We start from the raw sequence: 6000 nt of genomic DNA, 5'->3' as shown, positions 1-6000 counted from the left end.
AGTCAGCGCTTTGGGTAGAACCCTTCTTTAGGAAACACTTTAATGACCCTGACTCAGCTTCTGGGGTCAAGTGTCACTACAAAATAAATGGTCTGGTTTTACTTGGATTCCCCCAGAAAGGGGTAAAAAATAAGAGAGCGAAGAAGGCATAAACCATGGTAAAGGTGTGGGGATTAACAACAGGATAAGGATACAGATTACAGTAAAACACACAGCAGCTAGAACAGAAAATCAACATTTAAGTTGAGATAAATAGGTAGCACAGAGGTAAATGTTATGAAGCAGAGAAGAAAAGAGTCAGAATTTGAGAGTGGTGGTTGGAGGAGAAAGGGAGGATCTGGGAGTGACATTTTTAGATAAAAGAAGATAGGAATGAATAGTCAGGACTCAATATGAAGAAATGGGGGGAGGATGTGTGAACATGAACTGGAAGAGGGGCACAAAGAATGTGAACAGATTTTGCAGGGAAGGGTGCCAGTTTAATTTGTTAAGATGAAAAACAACAATGACAGGTTGAATTGATAGAGGAAATGGAAAAGACTGTCAGTATGAACTGGGAGGTTTGGAGAAAAAACTATTCCTTTGAAAATGTCCCTTTAGGATGGGATTCATTGCCTCTGTCGACAGGCTATGGAAGGATAAGTGTGAAAAAGGTGAAACTAACAGTCCGTATATATGAGATTGACTGTTCAGACTTTTCCTGCTTCGTCTATTAAAGATGAAAACAGCTCCTTTAAAATTAAAAGTATATTTATTTTGAAATATAAAAGAATTAAAGTGAATTATTTTCAAGGTGAACATTGTTAATTCACCCTTGGTGCATGTCTGTAGAAATTTTGAGATGTACTGTGTATTCCCAATTCTGTGCATTGAGAATCAATCTGATCCAGTAAATTGAAATCAAAGATTGACAGGCAAAATTAGAATGGAATATTGGGCTGCCTTTAAATAGCAGATGGTTCTGATAGTGTTGAGGTACATTCTCATGAGGGGGATGGGGCAAGGAAAGCCATAGCACCCTGAATAACAGAAAAGATAAATAAGTAAGGTGACAGAGAAAAAGAATTTGTATGACAGATGTCAAGTTGATCATACAGATGAGGTCCAGACTGAATATAAGCAGTTCAGTGGGAATGTGGAAAAGGAAATAGAAGCTAGGAGTGAGTATGAGAAGTAATTGACAGCTAACATAAGAGGGAATCCATAGTCCTATCTGCATATAAATACATAAATAGTAAAATGCTAGTAAAAGGAAGGGTCTTACCAACTTGGAGTAATTAAGGGAAGCCAGCACAGATTTGTGAAAGGCAAATTATGTTTCACTAACTTGATTCAGGAAGGATTAATGGAGTTGATTTTATTGTACTTGCACTTCCAGGTTTTTGATAAAATTCCACATAACTGGTTTGCTGGTAAAGTTGAAGCCCATGGAGAAAAGGAGAAAATGGCATCATTAATAGAAGTTGAGTGACAGGAAATGAACTTGTGGTGAGTGCTTGTTTTTCAGCCTGGAGAAAAGTCTACAAAGGACAATCTGAGGCCATTGTTTTCTGGGTTATTTAGACTTAGGTGTGGAGGGGCATAATTTTATAATTTGTAAATGATACAGCATTGATAATGTTGTGAACTATGAGGAGTATAGTGATGAAGTTCAAGAGGTCATTGGCAGGCTGGTGGAAAGAATAGACAAGTGACAGATAAAATTCATGCAGATGAGCATGAAGTAATATATTTTGCTACAGAACATGAGCAGAGGAGTATAAAATTAAGGGTGTAATTCTAAAGGGGAACAGGGATGACAGAATGGGGTTATTTGTGCATGAATTGCTGAACATTGAAAAAGTGGTTAAAAAAGCTGAGAGAATCCTGGGTTTTATAAATAGAAGCATAGACTACAAAAGTATGGGCGCTACATTGAATTTTTAAAAAAATATTGGCTGCCCTAAACTGAAATATAATGTCCAACTCTGAGCATTGCACTTTAAGAAGGATTTAGTGAGTGCAATAGATGAAATATCTGAGAATATTCCCAGGCTGCTGTCACTTTGAGCATGGAACCCCGTTCGTACTTCCCTGAAGTAACTGCAGTAAGAGACAAAATCACTGGACAAAACATCATCCAGCATCAGACAACAGCCAGACCAATGCTCCCTCCAGTTTGGAATCAACCACATTGCTGTGAGTCTGGAGTTGCATATGGGTTAGACCAGGTAAGGATGGCACTTTCCTTCCCTAAATAGTATTAATGAACACGTGGATTTTTCCAACAATCGACAAAAGTTTCATAGTCATCATTAGCCTCTTAATTCCAGACGAGGGAAGTTAAGAAACATATAAAGTTAAAAGAGAAAAAGTATAACATAACAAAGATAAGTGGGAAAACGGAGAACTGGAAAGCTTTTAAAGAACAACAGAGGATTACTAAGAAGGATATACGCAGAGAAAAAATGAGGTACGAAGGTAAACTGGCCAAAAATATAAAGGAGGATAGTAAAAGCTTTTTTAGGTATGTGAAAGGCAAAAAAATGATTAAGACTAAAATTGGGCCCTTGAAGACAGAAACAGGGGAATATTTTACGGGGAACAAAGAAATGGCAGAAGAATTGAATTGGTACTTCAGATGTGTGTTCACTGGGGAAGACACAAGCAATCTCCCTGAGGTAACAGTGGCTGAAGGACCTGAACTGAAGGGAATTTATATTTGCCAGGAATTGGTGTTGGAGAGACTGTTATGTCTAAAGGTTGATAAGTCCCCGGGGCCTGATGGTCTACATCCCAGGGTACTCAAGGAGGTGGCTCGAGAAATCGTGGATGCATTGGTGATTATTTTCCAGAGTTCGATAGATTTGGGATCAGTTCCTGTGGATTGGAGGGTGGCTAATGTTGTACCACTTTTTAAGAAAGGTGGGAGAGAGAAAGCAGGAAATTATAGACCAGTTAGTCTGACTTCACTGGTGGGAAAGATGCTGGAGTATATTATAAAGGATGAAATTACGACACATCTGGATAGTAGTAACAGGATAGGTCAGAGTCAGCATGGATTTATGAAGGGGAAATCATGCTTGACTAATCTTCTGGAATTTTTTGAGGATGTAACTCTGAAGATGGACGAGGGAGATCCAGTAGATGTAGTGTACCTGGACTTTCAGAAAGCTTTTGATAAAGTCCCATATAGGAGGTTAGTGAGCAAAATTAGGGTGCATGGTATTGGGGGCAAAGTACTAACTTGGATTGAAAGTTGGTTGGCTGACAGGAAACAAAGAGTAGTGATAAACGGCTCCATTTCGGAATGGCAGGCAGTGACCAGAGGGGTACTGCAGGGATCAGTACTGGGACCACAGCTTTTTACAATATATATTAATGATATAGAAGATGGTATTAGTAATAACATTAGCAAATTTGCTGATGATACTAAGCTGGGTGATAGGGTGAAATGTGATGAGGATGTTAGGAGATTACAGGGTGACCTGGACAGGTTAGGTGAGTGGTCAGATGCATGGAAGATACAGTTTAATGTGGTTATCCACTTTGGTGGCAAGAACAGGAAGGCAGATTACTACCTAAATGGAATCAATTTAGGTAAAGGGGCAGCACAAAGAGATCTGGGTGTTCTTGTACACCAGTCAATGAAGGTAAGCATGCAGGTACAGCAGGTAGTAAAGAAGGCTAATAGCATGCTGGCCTTCATAACAAGAGGGATTGACTATAGAAGCAAAGAGGTTCTTCTGCAGCTGTATAGGGTCCTGGAGAGATCACACCTAGAGTATTGTGTGCAGTTCTGGTCTCCAAATTTGAGAAAAGACATTCTGGCTATTGAAGGAGTGCAGCGTAGGTTCACAAGGTCAGTTCCTGGAATGGTGGGACTACCTTACACTGAAAGACTGGAGTGACTGGGCTTGTATACCCATGCGTTTAGAAGACTGAGAGGGGATCTGATTGAGACATCTAAGATTATTAAAGGATTGGACACTCTGGAGGCAGGAAACATGTTTCCGCTGATGGGTGAGTGTCGAACCAGAGGACACAGCTTAAAAATATGGGGTAGACCATTTAGGATAGAGATGAGGAGAAACGTCTTCACCCAGAGAGTGGTGGCTGTGTGGAATGCTCTGCCCCAGAGGGCAGTGGAGGCCCAGTCTCTGGATTCATTTAAGAAAGAGTTGGATAGAGCTCTCAAGGATAGTGGAATCAAGGGTTATGGAGATAAGGCAGGAACAGGATACTGTTTAAGGATGATCAGCCATGATCATATTGAATGGTGGTGCAGGCTCAAAGGGCAGAATGGCCTACTCCTGCACCTATTGTCTATTGAATTCAAATTCCACCATCTGCTATAGCAGAAATTGATCCTGGGTATCTCTGGATTAATAGTCAAAAGATAATATCACTTTGGCCATCACCTCCCCATCCAATACTTACAACTGAGATCTCATTTATTTTAAAGATCTGACATGAATATTTGCTTGTAGAGTATTTATGAACAGCTATTTTTCATATAGATTTATGAACATACTTAAGAATAGAACAGATTCATAACCCTGAGACTGCCTGTTAGGGTTTTAAAAGGAGTGGCTAGTTAGACAGATGATACATTAGTTTTAATTTTTAAATCACTACTGCCTTGATTGGGGATAATCCCTTTAGACTGGAAAATACAAAATGTAACTACTTTCTTTAAAAAGGGAGAGAGACAGTTAAAAACTGTAGAGAGAAAGTGAGGGCTGCAGATGCTTTTGAGAGAAAGTGAGGGCTGCAGATGCTTTCGAGAGAAAGTGAGGGCTGCAGATGCTTTTGAGAGAAAGTGAGGGCTGCAGATGCTTTCAAGAGAAAGTGAGGGCTGCAGATGCTTTCGAGAGATGCTGCCTGACCTGCTGCGCTTTTCCAGCAACACATTTTCAGCAGTTAAAAACTATAAGCCAGTTAGCTTAATGTCCATCATAAGGAAAAATGTTAGAAGCTATTATTAATGAACTTACTGTCAGGCACTTGGATGAAGTCATGGTAATCAGGCAGAGTCAACACGGTTTTGTGAAAGAGAAATTATGCTTGGCCATTTTTTTGGAGTTTTATGGAAGTAACATATACTGTGGATAAAGAGGAAGCCAGTGATCTGCTGTAATTGGATTTTTAGAAGGCACTTAATAAGCTGGTGTATCAAATGTTACTATAAAAAATAACCATTCATGGTGTAGGGGGTTGCACATTGATATGAATAGATGATTGGTTGGCTCACTGGAAGCAATGAGTAAGCACAAATGGGTCTCTTCAGCTTGGCAAGACACAATGAGTGGTCTGTTGCAGTCTTTGGTGCTCAGAACTCAATTGTTTGCAATGTATTTAAATTATAGAGATGAAGGGATGGAAGGTACAGTTGCCAAATTTGGTAGGTAGGAAAGTATGTTGTGGAAAGCACCTAAGGAGACTACAAAAAGATATAGATTTAGTGAGTGGGCAAAGATATGGTGAATTATATTCTCTCACATGGTCATGAGTCTTTGGAACTTTCTTCCTGAAAAACAAATGGAATCAGAGTATTTGACTATTTTGAAGGCAGAGATAAATAGATTCTTTTAAAACAAGGGTGTGAAAAGTTATCATGGGTAAATGGGAATGTGGATTCAAGGTTAATCAGATAAGCCATGAAGTTATTGAATAGTAAAGCAACCTTGAATGCCTACTCTTGTTTGTATTCTTATGTTTGCATATATCTTGAGAAATGGAAAATTTTTCAAAAACCTGGAAATCACATGGAACTCTATAACAATATTTGTGGTCCATTGGGCTATGAGGAACCCTGGTTGAAAAACACTGTTCAAGTTGCTGAGTGTGTTTCTGGTCCCTTCTGCTCCACATTGAGTTTTTTCTCATTGGGAACCGCTGAATGGAGAGTGCTCCTAAATCTTAGTCTTAATCCATGTCTGGCTGCACAGGTCCTACCATTTTCCTTCAGTTGACGATTGCCCTTCTCTCTCCTCAAAGTTTTGACTGCCTAGCAGGCTG

Source organism: Chiloscyllium plagiosum, unplaced genomic scaffold (genome assembly GCF_037043375.1).
Source record: "Chiloscyllium plagiosum isolate Xiang-an unplaced genomic scaffold, Cpla_swu_hap1 HiC_scaffold_3, whole genome shotgun sequence".
NCBI classification, from domain to species: Eukaryota; Metazoa; Chordata; class Chondrichthyes; order Orectolobiformes; family Hemiscylliidae; genus Chiloscyllium; species Chiloscyllium plagiosum.
This window is presented reverse-complemented; position numbering follows the sequence as displayed.